A 24,873-nucleotide genomic window follows, 5' to 3' on the forward strand; every position below is an offset into this window, starting at 1 on the left:
GAGACTAGATGGAAGAGTTGAGGGGAAGGGGATTGTTTCTGTTAAGGTTGAACTAGATTTTCATTGCTTGATCCTGCACTTAATTGATTTTCTCTCCCGTGTTAGTTTGCTAATTAGTACAATGGATAGAATGTCAAACCTGGAGTCAGGAAGACTTGAATTCAAATCTATATGTGGACACATACTAGCTATATGACTATAAGCCAGACACTTAACTGTTTTTATTTTTTGTTTTTATTTTTTTAATCTGTAAAATAATAATAATAATAATAACACCTACTCCTATGGGTTGCTGTGAGAATTAAATGAGATAATATTGTGAAAGTGATTTGCAAAATGTAAAGCTTTGTATAAATGCTAACTATTCATCTTGCTGCTACTCCCAGAGAAGGTATATATTAATGATTGGTGAATTGACTAATTATTTGAAAGATATTTGAGAGCCAGACTATTATGCTGGATGAGGGGTCAGGAAGACCTAGGTTCAAATCCAATTTCAGACACTTACTAGAGATGTGACTCTGGGTAAGTTATTTAGCCTTAATGCAATCTCAGTTTCCTCATCTGTAAAGTGGGAGCACCTAGGTCACTGGATTATTATGAGGGTAGAATGAGATAATGTAGATGAAGCACTACACAAAGCTTAAACTTCTGTATAAATGTCAGTGATGACAATGGTGATGATGGGAACATAGATTTCGAACTGTTAGGGACTGTAGGGAGCATATAATATAACTCTCATTTTATAGATCAGGAAACTTAGTTTTATATTAGCAAAGTGCCTTCCCCATAGATAGTAAATGGCTGAAGTAGAAGCTGAATTCATATCTTTTGACCTGAATTCAGGAATCTTTTGACTGTACAGCTGATGAAGATGGCTTACTTTCATTTTCTTTATCAGAGACATCAGATGGGGAGAGAGGAAAAACTTCTGTGTTGCCTAGAGCCAAGATATGGTTTTGATAGGGTTTAATTTTGGAAGCAAAGTGACTACTCAAAACCCTCTGAAAAGTGGAGCATTGCAAGGAGCATTATATACTGAAATGAGACTTGCCTCTGAAGATACTCACTGCAGCAGAAATGGCCTCAGGTAACAGCAAGGGGAGGAATAACGAATCAAGTGGGGCCTCTTTTCTTTCCCACCATAGCAGTTTAGGGTCGTCCTTGTTAATCATGACACAAAAAGTCATTCTCACCCAGTTACTAAGCCAGAAGTTCAGGATACATTCTTCCTCTCCAGCTAGACTGATTCAGCCATCCACTGAATGTCAAGATTCCTGCCAGGAGAGTAGATGAGAGAAACACCTGGATTTGGAGCATGTGCTTTGTAAGGAGCAAAACAAACTTCCCAGCCAAGAGAAGAGGGTGGTACAGAAGGGAATGGAAGAATACTAAGGATGCTAGGTGACTTTAATAATGAAAAGAAGAGATAGGTTTTTGTTGGTCTCTCCCGATTCATTGGCTGAATATTAATGGAATATTGGTTAAATGGCTTATTAGCAACTTCAAAGAAGGTAATCAAATCTTTTGATTCCATGTTAGTAATATGGGCTACAATGTCCATCATGGTCAATGACTCAGGGAAATGCCATTCTGATACCCATGCAGTTTAAGAACAGCATTAGTGACCTTTATAAGATTATAACTTTGGAGAAAGAAGGCTCAGATTTTTCCACAGGGAAAGAAAAGGTTAAAAAAATCTTGATGATACCAAAGTATGGGAGAAATTGAACTTTCAAAGTGTGAGCACTATAGATGGAAGATTTAGGGGAAAAAGGATCCTCAATAGTCACCTAGTAGAGTTGGAAGGAATCTCAGAGGCCATGTAATCTAAGAACAATTTGCTTAAATCACATACATAGATAGAAGAAGGCCCAGGATTTGAACTCACATCCAGTATAGTGCTATCTCTACTGCTGCTCATTGCCTCTTGAAATAATGCAGATTTTTCTATTATTTTCCCTCCTAAGGAATCAAAAACATCTTCTATGGACAAGTGTTTTTCAAATACAACTCATGGTCTAGGTCTAAAGGTGTTGGGAGGCTTAAATCAGATAACGTATATAAAACATTGTCAATCTTAATGATTTAATCAATGGTTATTATTAATTATTTTTACTATCATTATTATTTTTATTAGCTTACAATTACTAGGCCTCCAGTCTGATGAAGACTTCATTACTTGAGCCTTCTACTGCACTTCTGCTGAGTTCAAGTAATGTTTCTAGAGCAACACAGGGGTGTACTGGTAAATGTAAAAAAATTCCTGGGAGAAGTAAAATGCGTGTATACACACTTTTAAATTTAATCTGCATTATTAAAATTTTCTTAAATTTACATTTTCAACTAAAAAATAAATCAAACGCTGGTCTGTACAATCTCACAAGATACTTACAACTGGCTCCATCATAAATGAGACTTGATTCCCCCAAAGATTCAGGACATATATGGACCACATTCAATCTTGGAATCTACCTACATGAGATTTATCATTTCTCTTTCTTTTTCGCCGCTACCTAGAGTTGATCTAGGAAAATCCCTAAATATAACTTGTATTTGTTTTATGTCTAGGTTTACTGAAATGTGGGTAAATGTCCTAGTGTTCAAACAGGGAAACAATACAGCCATGCATACAGATAGGAAGATCTTTATTTTCCCCCACAGAAAATACAAAAGACAGAAAGAACTGAAATGAGTCCATAATATGATACAGAAACATATAAAGTACTCAAATCTCCAATGGGCAAATAGAAAATGATAGATTTAGAGAAGGAAAATACTCAGAGGTCCTTGAGCTCAAGCCTCTTATTTTAAAGATGAGCAAACTGAGACTCAGAGGAGTTACAAGATTTTTGTTTTGTTTTGTTTTAGGAGTTAAAAGTTAGAAAACATCCACTTGGTAGCTAAGTGGAGCAGTGGAGATAGTAGCACTGTGCCTAGAGTTAGGAAGACCTGAGTTCAAATCTGTCTTCTGATACCCCATTTGCCCCAGTTTCCTCATCTGTAAAAATGATCTAGAGAAGGAAATGGCAAACCACTCCAGCATCTTTGCCAAGATAATCTCAAATGGGGTCTCAAGATTTGTGACAGAATTGGACAGAATTGAAATGACTGAACAACAATCACTGCTGGAAAAGGCTTCACTTTGATACTGGGACAAGGCATTGACTTTTTGATTGATACCAACTTCACCCCCAGACCCCTACATAGGTTTTTTTTTTTCCTGAAACTCATATAGACCTTGAGTCATTGAGATTGTCTACAGAAGGCAAACATACTTTGAGCCAGCTGAATAGGAAATTCCCTCCCTAAAAGATCTTTACTTTCCAAAGAATTCATTAGCTTTGCCCTTCAAGCAGAGCTTTCTTCAGATGCTCTTTGGAGAATTGTTCTCTTTCTCCAAAGAGCACACTGAAGCAGGAGACATCCATCTACTTTTAGAACAGGTGCTTCTAGTATTTTGTGTATCATGGGCTCCTTTGGAAATCTGGCTATTGTTATTATTCATAATAATGATGATGATGACTATAATTTATATGGCACCTACTTTGCACTAGGCATACTAAGTGTTTTATAAATCTTGCCTCACTTGATCCTCATAAGAATTCTTTTACATGCTTTCATAATATGATATTTATGTTGTAATATATGCTGTTATTATCCCCAGCTTACAGTTGAGAAAACTGAGGTAAACAGAGGTTAAATGAGTTATCCAAAATCACATAATTAGTAAGTGTCTTAGGCTAATTTTGAACTTAGATCTTTCTGACTCCAAACCCAGGACTCGATCTGCTGATACACCTAGTTGCTTCATAGAAGCATAGAATCTTTTCTGATTAATTTTTGAACTCTCAAACATTTGATTACCCATGATACAACCCCCAAATCTGATGTTGACTGGAACATCTTTCTCTGACATGAAGGCAGATGTGAAATAGTGCTGCTTAGTAAATTCAACCTCTTCCCTACAACACTCACCCATAAGAGTTTGGAGTTCACATTGTCTACTGACTATTGCCTTTGACTCAGTGGGCATACCCATACTTTTATCTGCCAATTGCTTTTGAAGGAAATTTACCCATGATCCAGGCCATCTCTTGGCCTGAATAAATCCATTCTCAATTTTTTTTTTCTCTGAAGTCCCCTAGGATAATTTTTTATTCCTTTCCTTTTCTGCTAAGAAAGCCAATTCCTGTTTCTGTGGGGTATTGGCCATTGGATTGGATTGAAGCAGCTCTAGACAATGGGAATGAATCAGTGGGTCCTCTCATGAAGGTGCCAATTGTACTCTTGCATTTACTCTTTGAGAGCTTCCCCACCTTTACATTTAAATCAATGTGCACAACCTGAAATCTCATCAAGTTTGTTGGGAAACTCATTCTTAATCAATGTCTTCACACAGAAGAACTAGGAAGGATACAAAGGTGTCTCACATAAGCTACTTGCACTCAATGATCTTGTAATTTCACTGGAGAAATGAAAGAAAAACTACTCCAAGTATGAGATGTATAGGAAAGACCATTGAATCCAGAGTTAAATTAGAGAACCTAGATTCGGACTAAAACTCTTCAATTAACTACCAGTATAAGCAAATATAATTCTCTTAATCTCTACAGAGGTCAGTTTCTTCATCTATAAAGTAAGCATATTTGATGAGATAACCTCTAAAATCTCTTCTAAGTCCTTGAATGCAATGTCTAGTAGATGTGTTAATAGTTTTCAAGTCAAGAAGACCTGAATTTGAAATGTCTCAAAAATCTATTAGTTGTATCAGCCTGGACAAGGCAATGAAAGCTCTAGTCCTTATTTTTAAAAACATGGATATTCATAACACTTATCTCATCAACACCTGCATTATTAGATTGGTTATTCCTCATGCCTGGAATGCTGTCCCTCCTTATCTCTGCCTTTTGGAACCTCTATTCCTTTTATGATTCAGTTCAAGGGCCATCTTCTCCATGAGGTTTTTCCTAGATTCATCCCCTGTCCTCCAAAACTGCTATTGCCTCCCTCAACATCAAGGTTGCCTATGTATATATCCTTTTCTATACTATTAGAAAGTTAACTCCTTGAAGAAAAGAAAGGTTTCATGGTTGTTTTATTTACCATGTCTGGTACCTAATAGATGCATGGTCGCATCATCTCTTCTTGATCTCTTTTCTCTTTTTTACAGAGGCCACACTGGCCTCATAGAAAAATGCAGGATTCTGTAAAGCACTGGGTACTGGATTTGGAATCAGAAATATCTGAGTTTCAATACTATTGCATATACATATTAGCTATAGAACCCGGGACAAGTCACCTAACAGCTATATAGCTGAGTTTTCTAATATGTTAAATGAAAGGGCTAGACTTTATGTCCTCTAAGGTCCCTGCTAGCTCTGAATCTATAATCCTATAATTTATGGTGAGCACTTTAATTCCAATCAGTTGTTCCTTTGATTGATGATTGTTGATGGCTTCTGATCAATGCTTTGGGCAGAGTTGATAAAGATTTCAGAGACTGTCTTTGCCTTCATCCTCTCATCACTCAGAATGAGTCACACTCAATCTCTGGATTTCCAGCATGTTCATTTCCCTAGGTATGCACTCCAGAAATTACATTGTGTACTGTATTTCCTAAATGTCATTGCTTTTCCAATGGACAGATATTAGCTTATTGTTTGTGTAATGTACTGAAGTGTCCTTTCAAACATCTGCTAAACAGTCAAACCAATCTAATATTCCTTTTGGATCATTTTGTCCTCAGAAAAGTTTATCTAGGAAAAAATGTCTTCCCTCCAATCACATTGAAAAAAATCAGGCAAGTGTTTTATTGACCTTGGTTGAAGCACTAGACTCACTTAGAAAGAGGGGCAAGAGTGTTTTGAGTGGAGACAAGTGACATATTGGTGTTTGCTGTGTTTAGGACAACCTCAAACAGAAATTGGAGAAAAACTCACTGGGAATGAGAGGGAGGAAACGTTGCCTGGTATTAGGGATTCAGATACAGGAAACAATGACATTAAAATATCTTTCCTTCCTATTTCTATGCAAGCAAGGAATTCAAAATGGTATCTAAAGCACTGTGGTATAGTGCATAGAGGACTAACTTCAGAGGCAGGAGTGGGTCACATCCCACCTTTGTCATATTCTATGTGAACTTATCCAAATAATTTAATTACTCAGTATTCTGGACAATTAAGAATATAAATTTCAGGGAAACTGAAAACCTGCATTGGTAAAGAGGGTTTTCTTGTCTGGATGTTACTTATAGAAGTGAAATCACAGGTCAAGTTCTGTCCTTTAGACTGCACTTTAGAGCCTGATGCAGTGTCCAGAATGAGGGGGATGACAGTTCTATCATATATAAACCTTGGCCATATCAAAGATAAAAAATTGTGTTGTCAGTCTTAAGTATGACATTTCAGGAAGGATGTTAACAAGTTAGAGTAAATCCAGAGGATGGGGACCAACAAGGTAAGAAGATAAATTGGATATAAGGCCATATAAGATCAGTTGAAAAAACTGGGATGTTGGAGGGGAAAAATTGAGGGGAATGGGGAATATGATCTCTCTACTCTCTTTAAAAAGCTATCATATATAAGGAAGATCATCCATTTTCTTTTGGCCCTTAGAACACAGAGATAGGGAAACAGAGACAAAATTGAAGTGGTAGATTTAAGTTGGATGTAAAGAAAAACTTACTATAAATTAGAGACATTTAAAATAACAATGGGAGCCTCTAGTATTGAGTCCTGAACTGCTAGTATTCATCTTTCTGAGTCAAATCTGGTCTCAGACACTTACTACCTTCATGACCCAGGGCAAGTCACTTAACTGTGTTCCTCAACTATAGAATGAGCTAGAGCTCATCAATCCAGTATATTTGCCAAGAAAATCCCAAATAGGTCATGAAGAGTCTAACACAAGTGAAAAACAACTGAGAAAAAGGAAAATGGATATCTTTGGAGACAAAAGGTTCTTCTGTGAGAAAATCTGAGGGTTTTTCTCTCTCAAACTAGTCCATCTTTTGTATCAATTTTTTCCTAGCCTTTAATCCCTGAATGGGTGTTGCCTCAGACAAATTGAGACGTGGAAAAGATCTTAAATGAAAAAGACCAAGGTCTCCCACAACATCTGGGGATATAACCAGTCATCTTGACTGTCTTCCCAGTGGACTCTGATGATTCTGGAGGAAAGAGTTGAGCCAATGATTTTACACAGTGCTCTCTCACTTTAATTCAATTCATCTGAAAGCCAAGACATCAACCTCCTGCTGTCATTTGTCCTTTTTGGGACTGAACGATGAACAACGCTCTGTGAGTAGCAGCAGCAGCAGCAGCAGCAGCAGCGGCAGTAGTAGTAGTAGTTTCCCAGGGACATAGCTGGCCAGTTCCAGTTGGGAAATGCTGCAATTATGAGAATGAAGAACAATGACAAGATTCTGCTTCTCACTGGAGATTTTCACTTGAAGGTGGAGATTCCTATTCAGATATGGAGTAGACTTCATGGATTTCCAATAAATAGGTAATAGCTAATATTTATATCACACTTAAAGGTTAACAAAATGATTTGCAGATATATCTTATTTTGTCCTCACAGCAATTCCCCCACTGCCAGAGAGAGACAGAGGTTATGTGATTTGCCTAGGGTCACACAACTAGTAGCTATTTGAGGTGAGATTTGAAGCCAGATATTTTTCCCCAATTTATTTATTTAGTTTGATTTTCAACATTCACTTCCACAAAGTTTTGAGTTCCAAATTTATTGCCCATCTCTTCCCTCTGCCCCACCTCATGATGGCATGCATTCTGATTACGACTTCCCCCAGTGTGCACTCCCTTCTATCATGTCTCCCATTATCCTCTTCCCCTTCTATTTTCCTGTAGTTTAAGTTGGATTTCTATGCCCCATTGTCTGTGTATCTATTTCCCAGTTGTATGTAAAACAGTTTTTAAGATTCAGTTTTTACCACTTGGAGTTCTAAATTCTCTTCCTTCCTCCTTCCCCAACCACTCACATTGAGAGGGCAAGCAATTCAATATAGGTTATGCAGGTAGAGTCATACCAAACACTTCCACGATAATCATATTGTGAAAGGCTAACTATATTTCCCTTCATCCTGTCTTGCCCCCTCTCTGTTTTTCTATTCTGTCCTTTAACATTGTCTCTCCTCAAAAGTGTTAACTTCTGTCTACCCAATTCCTCTATCTGCCCTCCCTTCTATTACCCCTCTCTTATTCTGTTCCCCCTACTTTCCTGTAGTGTAAGATAGATTTTCGTACCCAGTTGAGTGTGTATATTATTCCCTCCTTAAGTTAAATCTAATGAGGCTAAGGTTCATTCATTCTTTCTTACCTCCCACTTCTCTTCCACTGCTAAAGTTTTTACTTTCCTCTTTTGTGTGAGACAACTTACTCCATTCTGCCTCTCCCTTTCTCCTTCTCCCACTACATTCCTCTTTCATCCATTAATTTTATTTTTTAGATATCATTCCTTCATATTCAACTTACTTTGTGCCCTCTCTGAGTGTGTGTGTGTAGGTGTATATATATGCATATATATATGTATATTTGTAGATATGTCTATGTGTCTATATATGTATTGATACATATATGAATATATACATGCATGTATATATATGCACACATATGTATATATACATATAGACATATAAATACACACATAAATTCAAATATAATTTTATGTGTATATGTATAAATATATATGTACATACGTACATATATACACACATTCCCTCCAACTACCTTAACATCAGAAAAGGTCTCATGAGTTACAAATATTATCTTTTCACATAGGAATGTAAACAGTTCAACTTTAATAAGTCCCTTATTATTTCTTTTTCCTGTTTACCTTTTCCTGCTTCTCATATTTGAAAGAATTTTTCTATTTAGCTCCGGCTTCTCAAGAATGCATTAAATTCCTCTACATCATTGAACATCAATTTTCCCCCTCATTGATTACACTTAGTTTTGCCAGGTAAGTGATTCTTGGTTTTAATCCTAGCTCCTTTGACCTCTGGAATATCATACCCCAAGCCTTCTGATCCCTTAATGTAGAAGCTGCTAAATTTTGTGTTATCCTGATTGTGCTTCCACGATATTTGAATTCTTTCCTTTTGGCTGCTTGCAATATTTTTTCCTTGACATGGAAACTCTGTAATTTGACTATAATATTCCTGAAAGTTTTCCTTCTGGGATATCTTTCAGGAGGTGGTTAGTGAATTCTTTTATTTTTTATTTTCCCCTCTGGTTCTAGAATATCCCTGACAATTTCTGGAAAGATAATGCCTAGTCTCTTTTTTTGATCATGGCTTCTAGGTAGTCCAATCATTTTTTAAATTATCTCTCCTGGATCTATTTTTCAGGTCAGTTGTTTTTCCACTGAGAGAGTTCTCATTGTCTTCTATTTTTTCTTTGGGTTTTGTTTTATAATTTTTTGATTTTTAATAAAGTCATTAGCTTCCATTTTTTCCATTCTAAATTTTGAAGAATCATCTTCTTCAGTGGACTTTTAGACTTCTTTTTCCATTTCATTGATTCTACTTTTTAAGGCATTCTTCTCCTTGCTGGCTTTTTCAATCTCCTTTGTCACTTGGTGCAGTCTATTTTTTTAAAAGTATTGTTTTCTTCAGCATATTTTTGGGTCTCCTTTAGCAAGCTGTTGACTCATTTTTCATGGCATTCTTCCATTAATTTCATTTCTCTTCCCAATTTTTCATATATTTCTCTGTATCAGTAAGCAATGGAACATACACAGGAAGGCCTGTTATCACAGCTTCTTAGATCTGCATTCATAAAAGAAAAGCAATTTTCAGGGGGTTAACAATCACTTTAATCAAGCAAATCCATCATTCCTTTAAGCACACACTGTGGCTGTTGCTGGGTATAATGTTGTCTTTTTTTTTTTTTTTAATTTTTAACATTTATTTTCACACAATTTTGGGTTACAAATTTTCTCCCCTTTTATCCCCTCCCCCCCCAAACCCGAGCTTTCTAATTGCCCCTGTGACCTATCTGCTCTCTCCTCTATCCTCCCTCCCTGCCCTTGTCTCCGTCTTCTCTTTTGTCCTGTAGGACCAGATAGCTTTCTTGACCCCTTAACCTGTATTTCTTGTTACCCAGTGGTAAGAACATTACATTTGGCCCTAACACTTTGAGTTCTAACCTCCTTAGCTCCCTCCCTCTCCACCCCTTCCCCTTGAAAGACAGGCAATTCAATATAGGCCATATCTGTTTAGTTTTGCAAATGATTTCCATACTAGTTGTGTTGTATAGGACTAATTATATTTCCCTCCATCCTATCCTGTCCCCCTTTACTTCTATTTTCTTATGGTCCTTTCCCTCCCCATGAGTGTCGACCTCATATTGCATTCTCCTCCCCATGCCCTCCCCTCCATCCTCCCCCCCACCCTGCTTGTGCCCCTGTCCCCCACTCTCCTGTATTATGAGATAGGTTTTCCTATCAAAATGAGTGTGCATTATATTCTTTCCTTTAGTGGAATGTGATGAGAGTAGACCTCATGTTTTTCTCTTGCCTCCCCTCTTTATTCCACCACTAATAAGTCTTTTGCTTGCCTCTTTTATGAGAGATAATTTGCCCCATACAACTTCTCCCTTTCTCTTCCCAATATTTCTCTCTCACTGCTTGATTTCATTTTTTTTTAATATATGATCCCATCCTCTTCAATTCACTCTGTGCACTCTGTCTCTATGTATGTGTGCGTGTGTGCATGTGTGTGTGTGTGTGTACTCCCACCCAGTGCCCAGATACTGAAATGTTTCAAGAGTTATAAATATTGTCTTTCCATGTAGGAATGTAAACAGTTCAACTTTAGTAAGTCCCTTATGACTTCTCTTTGCTGTTCACCTTTTCATGGTTCTCTTCATTCTTGTGTTAGAAAGTCAAATTTTCTTTCCAGCTCTGGTCTTTTCATCAGGAAAATTTGAAAGTCTTCTATTTCATTGAAAGACCATTTTTTTCTCCTGAAGTATTATACTCAGTTTTGCTGGGTAGGTGATTCTTGGCTTCAGTCCTAGTTCCTTTGACTTCTGGAATATCCTATTCCATTCCCTTCTATCCCTCAATGTAGAAGGTGCCAGATCTTGTACTATCCAGATTGTATTTCCACAATACTTGAATTGTTTCTTTCTAGCTGCTTGCAATATTTTCTCTTTCACCTGGGAATTCTGGAATTTGGCCAAAATGCTCCTAGGAGTTTCTCTTTTTGGATCTCTTTCATGCGGTGTTCTGCGGATTCCTTGAATATTTATTTTGCCTTCTGGTTCTAGAATCTCAGGGCAGTTTTCCTTGATAATTTCGTGGAGGATGATGTCTAGGCTCTTCTTTTGATCATGGTTTTCAGGTAGTCCCAGAATTTTTACATTGTCTCTCCTGATTCTATTTTCCAGGTCAGTTGTTTTTCCAATAAGATATTTCACATTATCTTCCATTTTTCGAATCTGCGCGGTATGTTCTGAGATATCTGTCTTTCTCGAAAAGTCCAAAGCGTCCATCCGTACCATTCCAGTTTTGAAAGATCTATTTTCTTCAGTGAGCTTTTGAATCTCCTTTTCCATTTGGTTAATTCTGTTTTTGAAAGCATTCTTCTCCTCATTGGCCCCTTGCACCTCCCTTGCCAGCTGAGTTAGGCTAGTTCTCAAGGTGCCAATTTCTTCAAGATTTTTTTGGTTCTCCTTTAGCAGGGAGCTGATCTGCTTTTCATGTTTCTTCCTCATCCCTCTCATTTCCCTTCCCAGTCTTTCCTCCACCTCTCTAACTTGATTTTCAAAATTCCTCTTGAGCTCTTCCATGGCCCGAGCCCATTGGGTGGGCTGGGACACAGAATCCTCGATTTCTGTGTCTTTGCCTGATGGCAAGCATTGTTCCTCCCCATCAGAAAGGAAGGGAGGAAGTGTCTTTTCTCTGGTAAAGTACCCTTCAATGGTTTTATTTCTTTTCCCTTTTCTTGGCATTTTCTCCAACCAGTGGCCTGACCTCTGAATGTTCTCCTCACACCCACCTCGCCTCCTGGTCCTCCCAGCTAGCGTTTGGGGACTGAGATTCAAATGCTGCTTCCCGCCTTAGGATTTTTGGGGGGGCCAGGGCTGTTATTCAGTGTGAGAATTAAGTTCAGGTGATCAGGGGCAGGGCCGCCTCTCAGGCATAGTTCCCTCTGGGGGTTTATGCACAGACCTTCCACAATGGATCCAGGCTCCTGCCAGTTTGGGGAGCCCCCATCCGCAGCTGCCTCTCAGCCCCCACCTCCTGGGGGGGCCCGAGCCTTGGGGGCACCCCACTTCCCTCTCACCCCGCCAAAGAGACTCTCTCACCCACCCCCATCAGTCACCTGTTGGTGTGGGGGCCCGTGCCACCACTGAAGATCCCACCTCCGTAGCCCTCTCAGATCTGTGCCTCTCGGAGCCGTGGCCGCCATCGCCGCCCCAGGTGCGGGCTGGGCTCCGCGTCTGCAGCGCGACGGACCTTTTGCGAGAGGTTTGCAGGTCCCTCTGTGGGTGGGGGGACCCGCGTGGCCTCTGGAGATCCCGTCCCTGTAGCCCTCTCGGATCTCCTCCTCTCAGTGTCGCGGCTGCGGCAGCGCCGCACTCCGCTCCCCGTCCCGGCGCCCAGTCCACGGCGTGAAGGACCCCCGCGAGAGGTCCGCAGGTCTCTCCGGAGCAGGAATCTCCCTCGCTCCAATACTCCATGGTCTCTGGGTGCAGAATTCGCCCTGGCTTGATCCCCTCTAGCCGTTCTGTGGTTTGTGTGTTCGGAGCTATGTGTATGTGCGTCTTTCTACTTTGCCATCTTGGATCCGCCCCCTCCATAATGTTGTCTTGACTCTGCTCACTTCGCTCAGCATCAGTTCATATAAGTTTTGCAAGTTTTTCTAATGTAAGCTTGCCAAAAGACTATTTTATGGAGAACTCACATGGGGTAAGTGATCACAGGGTGGTCAGAAGAAGTGATACAAGGACACTCTCAAGGTCTCTCTCAAGAACTTTTGGATATGACTCTGCAACATGGGAGACCCTCTCCCAGGACTGCTCAGTATGACGTGCCCACATCATGAGCAAAGCAGAATTGAGGCAGCACTAAGTAAACATAGGATGTGCAAATTTGGAGTATCCACCCACTATCTGTGTCCAACCTATGGTAGAGCATTCCAAACTCATATTGGTCTGATAAGCTACAGTTGGACACACTGAAATTTCACTTTATCATAGTGATGTCATTTTGGTTTTCTTTGAGAATGAAGGACAACAGCCAACCAACCAGCCCTTCATGGCAATGCAAAGACCTAAAACATTTCCAAAAGACTCATTATTCAAAATGCCATCCACATCCAGAGAAAGAACTATGGAGTTGGAATGCAGAGCAAAGAAGACTATTTTCCTTTTTGTTTTGTTTTTTCTTTCTCATGTTCTCTCCCATTCATTATAATTCTTCAATGAAACATGATTAATGTGACAATATATTTAATAGGAATGTATGGTAGAGTCCTATCAGACTGTATGGTGTCTTGAGGATGGAGGAGGAGCAAATTTCAAACTTATGGAAGTGAACATTGAAAACTAAAAATTAGTTAATTAATTAATTTTTTAAAAAGAAGAATGAAAATATATGGTGATATAGAGGCAGCTTGGCACTGTGGATATGTCATGGCCCTCGGAATCAGGTAGGCCTAAGTGCAAATGCCATCTCTGACATATACTGACTGTACCTTGGGTAAGTTATATAACACCTCACGGACACAGACAGCTCTCTAAGACTTTTATTTGCAGAGTAGATTGTGATCTGCATAAGCAGACAGAATTTGACCATCAGGGAGCTCCTCTATGTTGAGAAACACACTGATACCACATGAAATAAGAATTGTAATATTAACAGCAACAACAACAGTTATGATGAGGATGATAAGAAAAAGAAGAAGAAAAAGACAAAGAACCAGAGCATTTGATATTTAAGCCATAGGAATTTATTTGAAACATAAAATGTTTCAAATTTGGATACCACTGGAGGGTATTCTATCAAATAGAAGAGGAATTTTACTTGTTCGGCTCAGCTCCCAGGATGGAACAAAGAGCAATAAATAGAAGTTGAAGAGAGAAATTTAGACTTGACATAAGGAAGATGTTCCTAACAATTAGAACCATACAGAAAATCAATTAAGCAACTAACAAGCATTTATTCAGTACCTACCATATGCCAGGTACTGTTTGAGGTCCTGGGGCTTATAAGAACAAACAAGAAACAGGTCATACTCTCAAGGAGTTTACATTTCTGAGTTTCTTTTTGGACAAGAGAGAGGAGAGGACAGAAATAAATCATACAAGCTGACAGATGGGATAGATTGGTGAGAGAGTTTGAGTTAAACTTGCTTAGGTTGTTGTAAGTGAAGTTTGGATGAGGAGGGGGATAGCATATATTAGTGCATGTGCAGTGAATGTATGTGTGTGTGTATGTGTGCGTGTGTGTGTGTGTGTGTGTGTGTGTGAGAGAGAGAGAGAGAGAGAGAGAGAGAGAGAGAGAGAGAGAGAGAGAGAGAGAGAGAGATTGATTTTGATTTTGGGGAAAACAACATAAAGTGAAATAAGAATTTGAACCGTTCAAAGGCATATTGGACTACCTCAGGAGCTGGTATCTTACCTTCATGAAAATCTTCAATAAGCTGCCTTGTCAATTGTTTAGCATAACACAACATCCACACCCCACATTAGCCATTTATTTTACCCTTTTAAGGTTCCTAATAATGTTTTGTGTCAACTAGGTGGAGTGGAGTACCAGGTCTGTAGTCAGGAAGACTCATCTTCATGAGCTGAAATCTAGCCTCAAACACTCACTGTGCGACTCTCACTAGTTTTTTAATCCTGCTTACCTCGCTTTCCTCATCTGTAAAATGAGCTGGAGAAGGAAATGGCAAACCACTCCAGTAACTTTGCCAAGAAAACCCCAAAGGGGAGAGGACATGACTGAAAAATAACAACATGACAACCATCTTATATTACTCTTTTCTGCTGAACTTAATATTCTTGAGAGTTACATAGTAGAGGTATAATTATCTCTGTTTTATAGATGAAGAAACTCAAACCCAGAGAAAGGGAGCATTTAGGTATGGATTGGGATCTATGGCTTCTGAAGTCCCTTTTGGCTCAATATTCTACACTGATAACATATTAGTAGCTGGAAGGGCCCTCAGAGAATATATAGTTCAACCTGACTAGTTTTACATTGTAAGAAACTGAGACCCAGAGAACAGTGATTGACATGAAATCACCCAGGTAGCTAAAGGCAAGGCCACAATTATTAATCACATCTCCTGACTCCTACATTAGGACTCTGTTCTTGGCAGCAATGTGCTAAAATTGTTGTGGAATAAATACTGAATATTAAACTAGTATTTTTCTTCCATCTAAATAACCTTTGTACAGTTTAAAATACTCTCTGCCCAGAAGGATTTTCAGCCAAATAAATCCATCATTAAGTTCTTTCATAGGAAGATGGTATGATTGGTTTATTCAGAACCAAAGAAGCTGACCAGATTTGTACAATATTACTAAGACATCTGGAAATGATTTTCCCCTATCCAAATCCATTTCTCTCACCCTAGTGATAACAGAACTGATACCAATGGATGAACAATGTTCTGTCCTGGGCTGATTTCACAGAATCTCAGAATTTCAGTCCTTGGAAAGACCCCAGAGACCATTTCTTCCAATTTAGACCTGAAGAAGAATCTTTTCTATGTCATATCTAACCAATGGTCATCCACTCTCTGGCCAGAGAGCTTTAGGGAAGTATAATTCATTATTTTCTAGGACAATCACATTTGAATAACATTTGAGATTCATCCCTATCATCAAACCTAAATCTGTTACATTGTAACATCCATCCATTGTTACTAGTTCCATCCATGGGGCCAAGAAGACCAAGTTTAATTCCTTTATACTACAGAAAAGTCTTTCACTTACTTGAGGACAGCTATCCTACCCCTAGGTGGCACAGTGGATAGAGTGCCAAGCCTGCAATCATAAAGATTCATTTTCCTGAGTTCAGATCAGACCACAAACACTAGCTGCGTGACCCTGGGAAATTCACTTAACCTTGTATGCCTCAATTTCCTCATGTGTAGAATGAGCTAGAGAAGGAAATAGCAAACCAGTATCTTTACCAAGAAAACCCCAATAGGGGGTAACAAAGAGTCAACATCACTGAAAAAATGACTGAACAATAATAAAAAAATCCTGTCCCACCCCCATCTTCAGTTCTCCAAGACATATACTGTCATTTTCTTCAGCTGATCTCACATGGCATGATCTATGAAATCCAGAGCTCTGTGTTCTTTTTCCTACACAAACTTGCATATTCTTTGAATCCATTGAAAGGCACTGAATAAGAATCTGTTGTGTACCACATACTATGCTAGACTCTGAAGATATAAATACAAATGGGAAATACCACTTGTGCTTAAGGAACTTATATCCCCTCACCTGCTCCTTCTTGCCTTGTTTCTGTCAGGAATAGCTACTTCTTATGGGACCCCCAGAAATGACCCTACATCCACCTCAACACACACACCTTCCTCCCTGAGGCTGTGCCAAATCTGAGTAAATGAAAACTTACCTATACCTTAAATCTATCCAGACCCAAACCATACTTTGCATACTACTTACATATCTTATACAATGTATAGATATTCAGGGAAGAGTAGTATGTCTGATAGAAGAACTACTGAGACCTTTTCATGCCAGCTTTCCACCTTTGTTATTGTCCAACTGATCACCCAGTTCTTACCTGTGACTCCTCGAAGCTGCAGCATGTAAAAGTAGCCACCCATAATATACTATTCTGGTAGATAGACTAAATTAGATTAGACTGAGGCTAACAAATGCATCTCAAACCCATCAGTGAATTAGTGGCAGATGTCTGCTCCAAACATGTGAAGACTTTCCTCAGTGAAATAGGCAGATGATAACAGTTTGTTCCAAAAGCCATGAAGGCAATTGAACTAAACTTGGCTTGGCATGACATCAAAGATGCCAAGGTCAACCACTGTATCCTGAGTTACTACCAGTCTTTTTGACTTTTTTTCTTGCCACTGGACATCAATGACTTTGGAACAGGACATGAAGCTGATGACTTCATACGACTCTGTCACTTCAATCCAATTTATATGAGTCAAAAGACATCACTTATAGCAGTTTAGTATTTTTATCTACCTCAAAGTCCTGTGGTAATGGTCAAGTGACAAAACAGCAGATGTGGATACGCTTGGAGCTGTAGTTACAACCCTGCACACAGGCAGCCCAGGCCATATGGTTATCTTCTCACTGGAGTGAAGCAACAGTGAAATTTGCCAACCCCCTGGGTATCTGAGCAGCCTTTTTTAAGGACCACACTGCTCACCCCCTGGCATGACAAAGGGGCTAGCATAAGTGCCCTAAAAATCATCTGCATCACCCAACCTAACCCTGGTCTGCTTACTGTGGTAAACAGTGCTCTAACCCTGCAGTCAAAATACACATGCAAACACACACACACACACACACACACACACTATACAAAACTTTTGTAAAGATGATTCAACTCATTATTGGTAAGGGAAATATGGGCATGCTTATGGACAACATGAATTCCAGTAGACTTGAAAGAAAAACAACTCTTCTCACAAAAGAACTCAGCAGGTGTCTGGCACTGGCACTGGAACTGTACTCTGATAAAACAATATTGCAGTAGCTCAAAAAGAAATGATAGATGCACCAATTTTCACTCCAAATGTTCATGTGGACTCTTTGTGCCTGACCATTGGTAGAATCTACTGACCTGGTATTGGTCTGATCAGCCACAGCTGACACACTGTACCTTGACATCAACATACTGACATCATTTTATTCCACTTTGAGCATGAAGAACAACAACCAGCGTATCTTATAGTAAACCTGAGTCATTTCTACTTGTCTTGCCACAGACTGGGTGCATATCCTGCTTCTTCTCCTCCTCACTCCTGACTTTATGCTTCCTCTCCTTGGAATAGGACTCCAATCAATATTACCATTGCTATTTGGGAAAAATTCCTGATAATTCAATGTAATTTAGCTCTGCCCACCATCCCTGTGAATCTCTGTTCAAAACTCCCTGCCCTATATGTATTTCTGGTCTTTCTCTATTAGAATATAAGTAAACTCCTTGAAGAGAGTAAATATTTCACTTTTGTATTGTATCTCCAGTGCCTAGCAAGGAATAAATGCATAATAATCGGTTGCTGTTGACTTGACTTGACTGTGCATCCAAAGATCAAAACTCTCTTCTCTGTTCACCTTCACCTTATACAATTGGGCTTCCTCAATTGGAATATAAGCCCACTGTGGGCAGACAATATTTCACCTTTGCATTGTATTCCCACTCTCTTGCACAGTACCTGACATGTAGTAAATGCTTAATTAATGTTTTTTTTCAGTTAGCGATAAGCAAACATTTATTTTTTAAATTTTGTTTATTTTTTCAATTAAAAAAGTTATATATCTTCTATTGAAAATAAAAGATAAAAGAAAGCCCTTTTAATAAGCATTTATTAAATACTTACTATATGAGAGGCATTGAGCTAAAATTGTTGGGTATATAATTTATTCATCTGACAAACACAAAAATTCCATTCAATTCAAATTCAATAACTATTAAATGATTTCTATATGCATTACCCTTACTGGGTGGTAGGGAAACAAAGATTAAAACAATACAGCCCTGGACCTCATACAGCTTACATTCTACTGGGAAAAGACAGCATTGCTTGTAGATAAATAAAGTCAAAATAATTGTCTGTGCCATGGAATCTTACCAAAATGGAGACCAGTAAAATATCAAGAGACTTTCCAAAGGCTTCCATGAGCAGGTGGCACATTATGCTGTACCCACAAACTCAATTCACTCTGTGAACTCTTGTCATAAAACACATTTTAATGCAATGGTTTCCATGATATAACTGGGGGAAAAAAGTGTCATCAGAATTCCTGTTCAACAACTGGTTATGAATTTACTAAAACATTATTACATTAAAATAAAACAGAAAAAAACTTTCTAAGGAAAAAGAATCAAAATAATTAGGATTTCGAAGGGCAGAGACAACTGAATCTTAAAAGCTCATCTTTTATTAATCGCATACATTTTGCATAAGGAGATTATTTTTATGAGCATGGGATAACATAACACAATTACTGTACATAATCACTGGAACACTTTGCTGTATGATAATTTAATGCTGTATTGCAAAACCATCAATTTTTTTTTTCCGAGAGTTAGATAAGCTAATTTCAATATGGTTGTTTTCTTAATCGTAGATCTGCTTTAAGTCCTGCTGCTACAGGCCAACAATTCACATTTGGCTTTAAAGAATTACTAGCTTCCACCTGATAAATTCTTCTCATACCAATTTCCCCAAGGAAGCCAAGAGGCTGATGGAGAAAAATGCAAGAGTGAGCACAGTTGTCCCTTTGACCCATAGCCTTTGACCATGTGTATAGGTTCATTGAATGCTTAAGTTCATATTTTCTCAGCCATATCACATGATGAAACAATTCCCATCTTTATATTCCTGAGATCCAGACAGGCAATGGCAACGACTGTGCCTAATGGACAGGGTGTTCCAATTATCCTTCATCTCCACCGTGAATACATTTTCACAGATAGAACTCAAAAGGGGAATAGAGTTGCCCATTTCCGGCGTCTCTGTTGACTGATGGATACTGTCAGAAAGCCACTGAAAAGACACTTGATTTTAACAAAAAAAATTCAGAGAAAGCACAGTCTAAATAATAAAGAGAATTGGAGATGAGAATAGAAAATCACTATGCATTTTGCCTCTGAGGACTTAGCTATATTTCATTTTCTGTGGAGACCCAGTAGTAATTAACAGTGCTAATGCCTGATGCCAGTTAAAAATGGAAACATTTCATGAATAAGGCTTATTCCTCCCCACAACCTCCCTTGGTAGGAGCAAGATGTCATTCTTGAAGATAATTCTCAGTAAGGAAGGATGGAAGAGAGGAAGGAAGGAAGGAAGGAAGGAAGGAAGGAAGGAAGGAAGGAAGGAAGGAAGGAAGGAAGGAAGGGAGGTAGGAAGGGACGGAGGGAGGGAGGGAGGGAGGGTGGAAGGAAGGGAGGGAGAGAGGGGGCAGAAGGAAGAAAGGAAAAGTGGGAGGGAAAGAAGGAGAAAAGAAAGGAAGGAGGGAGGGAGGGAAAAAAGAAGGCAGGAAGGAACAGAGGAAGGAAAGAAGAGAAGTAGAGACAAAGTAAAAACACTATTGTGCTATGTGATTTTAGGAAAATCCTGTCTATTTGGTTCTCATTTTCCTCACTGATAAGAAATGTAGAGGGATGCTGAACTAGATTCACGATTATCTTTTTTATTCATCACCATCATCATCACCACAAATATACTGTGTTGTAAGATTTTTTAATATCAATTCTATGAGATAATAAAAAAGCATTACTGACATTCCAAAGGACAAAAACACTGGAACTCAAAATGTTTAAAGGTATTTGCCACAGTCATAGAGGGTCATAGAGGGTCTTCCACCACTATGTCTGGTGGTCTTCTCACCATACCTCACCATCTTTTATTCAGCCATGCTTTCTCTAAAGCTTGATCTTGCTCTAACATTCCAAGATTTTATGAAATCAACAGGACAAAGTCACACAGCTTCATTGAATGCCTAGAGTTGGAAAGGTCAGAGGTCAACCTTATTTTTACAGATGACGGCATTGAGTACCAGAGAGAAATAGTTTACCTAAGGGTCCACAGCTAGCATGAGGCAGAATTGGGATGTAAATCTGAGTAATCGGATTACAGGATCAGGAATCTCGAGCAGGAACAGCCCTAGAGCCTTCTGTAGTCCAACCACTTCATTTTACTAATGAGGAAAGTGAAGTCCAGAATATCCATAGCATCATAAGAACATAGAATTAAAACTGGAAAGGACCTCAGAGCCCATTTGGCTTAGTCTCCTTGTTTGACAATAAAGGAAACAGACAGACATTGTTGTCATCTCCCAAGGTCACAGATGTACTAAGTGGAAAGCAGAAACAGAATATAAACCTAGATCCTCTGGCTCCACATCTGATCTTCCTTCCACTTTATCACAGTTCTTTGCATCTCTTCTTAACCTAAGCTACTGTAATGTTTTTAATCTAGAAATTCCCTAAATTTGACCTGCCACAAGTAAAAGGAAAAACGTCTTCATTTTACAATGCTATTGACAAGATAGCACCTTCTTGTTTTTTTCAGTGATGACAGAAGGCAAACCAGTATGTCATTTTAAAGGAAAGTACTCACTGGAAGATATCAGACTTAAAGGGCTTAATAGCATGAAGTTGTGTAGTTATTTCTTATCAAATTGGGTGCAATGAGAGACCTTGGCAGCAAATTCAGCATTAGATTTTTGCTAAGATATTTGACATACCTCTGGAAGACATGAGTTCAGAAGTCCCCATAATGGTTCCCCTGGCCTAGACTCAAATGGTTAAGAGTACATGTAACCACACATCTCCTCCTCTTTCTCTGTGGGCAGATCTAGGCATGCAGGGTTCAGAATCTATTAGTATAGATTCTTCTCCTTCTCTTCCTTCTTGGAAGCCTAAATTTTATCCCTGGGACCTACATATTCTCTGCTTATCACCCACATGGAATTAAAGTCTGTTATTAGTTCTCTGACCTCAGAAAAATGGATAGATAGATTGATAGATAACATTTATTGTTTGCTATGTTCCAGGTACCATACTAAGCAGTGGGATCACAAAAATAGGAAAACAAAACAGTCTACTCTCTAGCAACTTACATGGAATAGACTAAATCAGATAAAATCTAATGGGGGGACTAGAAAGTGAAGGAGACTGAGGGTACAAAAGATGCATGCTCCATTCTAAGCAGCCACTGTAGGATGGAACATGATGGAGAGTCATTGAGAAGTGGAGAGTAAAAGCAGCGTGGTTGGACCTTCTCAGGATATGGCAGTTCCAGGCAGGAACTCAGTAGTCAATGAGTAGACCACAGGTTGGAGTCATCCCCTACATACTGGGAAGCAAGTCTGAAGGAGGAGGAAGCTGGAGGATAAAGAGAAGTGTGGGTCAATTGATAAGAATTTATTAAGTGCCTACCATGCATCAGGCACTATGCTAAGAGTTGAGGATACAAAGAAAGGCAAACAATAATTCTCTGCTCTCAAGGAACTCATAGTTTAATGGGAGTCATCATTGTTTGGCCTTCTCATGTATCTCTCTAAAGATGATACTCTCCTTAACTCAACTTCCCTGCCTCTACTCAAAGAGTTGGTACCCGTCCATTACAGCTCAAGCCCATCAATTCATCCTCAACTAAAAGATTCAGTCATTCAAACTACATGACATGATGAGATGAGTAGGTAGTATAGTGGTTTGCCATATCCTTCTCCAGCTCATTTTACAAATGATTTGGAAGCTACAAATATGTAGAGTGAGTCTGAAAAACAGCAATATTCAAAAGTAAAATTATTTTCCTAGAGAGACGTCAGTGTAATGGCAATTTAAGGTTAATGGTGGATGGGGGAAGAGTTAAAGATCTTCCCCACCCATTAATAGACCTCAACAATTTTTGCTAATTTCTGTTGACCCACTGGGTCAGAGGGTCCTGTCCTCCTGCTCTGAAAAGTATTTATATACTCTGAGTTGAAGTTTTGTTTGTTTGGCCAGATGAAACTCCAGGTAGCTGCTAAGGAGTCCCTAGCTTTGAAAGTTCAGATGTTGGTGCCTGTCTCTCTGGTAACTATGTATTGCTTGTGGTCAGACAGTTGAAAGTCCTGTCTGTTAGCCTTTATTTCTAAGTCTGTATTTTCTCTGAAGTTCAGGGTGCTGACTTTTCCTATTGAACTAAGTGAATGATACATGTGCTTGATTAAAGTAGATTTTTGACCCTTCAAAAGTTGCTTTCTTTTAGAAAACTAAGAACCTGTACAGCAGGTCATCCTATGTATGCTGGGATCCTTGCTCTTACAGTCAGGCTCACACTTTCTAGAGGTGCTTTAAGCTGTAATTCCATGACTTATTGGGGGGTCCTATACACAGTAACCATGCAAATTGAGAGGTGTAAAGAGCCTTAGAGACCATTTGCTCTAGAACTCTCATTCAGTAGATGAGTAAACTAAGGCACTGAGAAGTGACATACCTAAAGTCACACAGTCAACAAGTTTCTGAAAAAAAAAATGATTTGATTCCAAGTCTTTCTGGCCCCACATCTAGTGTACTACATTGTAGACAAAGCTGCCTCCTGGTAAAGTTTGAGGTCCCTTACAACTAGGGTTTATTAGAACATCTTACAGAGGGTGGTGCCATCAACCTTTGGCCAACCACGTGCTGAGAATCTGTGAACTTAACTAGCATGATCTTTGGACAAATTGCTATTGGATTTATGCTGGAAGCCTCTAAGATTTTGTACTCAAGTTTCATAGTCTTTAAGAAATCAATTATTTCCATACCATAATAAGGTATCAGAGGGGAACTTTCAGGGAGGCCTGGTTACAAATGGTAGGATTAAGGCAAATTCAATAACGTAATCATTATGTCTTTTGATGGACACTGGATTTTCTTCTTCTCCCTCCTCCTTTGCTGCTAGTAAGCTAGTACCCTCAAAATTACCTTTCATTCATTTTGAATACATCATATATATATATATATACATATATACATATATATATATGTTTGTATATATATACATACATACATATATATATATATATATATATATTTGGACACATTATCTTCATTGATAGAATTAAGTATCCTGAGGACAATAAATGTTTATATTTTTTTTTTGGTCTTCTTTTTGTCCACTGGTTTGATGCCTGGAGATCCACAAAGAAAGTGTTTGATATTTTCCATTCTCAGAAATTTATTTTGCAAGAAGGATAAGCTATCACAAAATCACAGAATTTCCCTTATAAGAGATTTCTGTGGTCTAACCTAGGCTTGAAAAAGCTCCCCTATATGAAATAACCAACATGTGTCTGAATACAGACTTTTTGCAGTGCTCAAAAAATGAAGAAATCCATAAACTCTTAAGATATCCCATGTTATTTTTTGCTAAGGTTTTTCTTTCTCTTTTCTGATTTGATTTATTTGTTTTCAGTTTCCAACGTTCACTTCCACAAGTTTTAAAATTTTCCCCCTCCCTCCCCAAGATGGCATGCAATCTCATATGGTCTCTACACATACATTTCTATTAAATACATTTACACACCTATCATGTTGCATAGAGGAGTTATAGTGAATAGGAGAAACCATGAGAAAAAAAAAACCAACAAAACATAGCAAAAAAAGAATATAGCTTGCTTCATTTTGTGTTCTAACTGCATAGTTCTTTCTCTGGATGTGGATGGCATTTTGTATCATGAGTTTTTTTGAAATGTTTTAAGTCTTTGTATTACTGAGAAGGGCTAAATCTATCAAGATCAATCCTCACCCACTGAGGCTGTTACTATTTATAACATTCTCCTGGTTCTACTCACTTCATTCAACATCACTTCATATAAATATTTCCAGGTTTTCCCAAAGTCTATCTGCTCAGTATTTCTTATAACATCTTATATAACATATTCTTGTATATAATATTATTGCATTATATCCACATATCGTAATCTGTTCAGTCATTCATCAGTTAATGGACATCCACTCTATTTCCAGTTCTTGGCCACCACAAAAAGAGCTGTTATAAATATTGTTGTACATGTAGGTCCTTTTCCTATCTTTACGATCACTTTGGGATACAGCCGTAGAAGAGATATTGCTGGGTCAAAGGGTTTGTAAATTTTTAAAACCCTTTGAGCATAGTTCCAAAATGCTTTCAAG

Source organism: Notamacropus eugenii, chromosome 4 (assembly GCF_028372415.1).
Source record: "Notamacropus eugenii isolate mMacEug1 chromosome 4, mMacEug1.pri_v2, whole genome shotgun sequence".
NCBI classification, from domain to species: Eukaryota; Metazoa; Chordata; class Mammalia; order Diprotodontia; family Macropodidae; genus Notamacropus; species Notamacropus eugenii.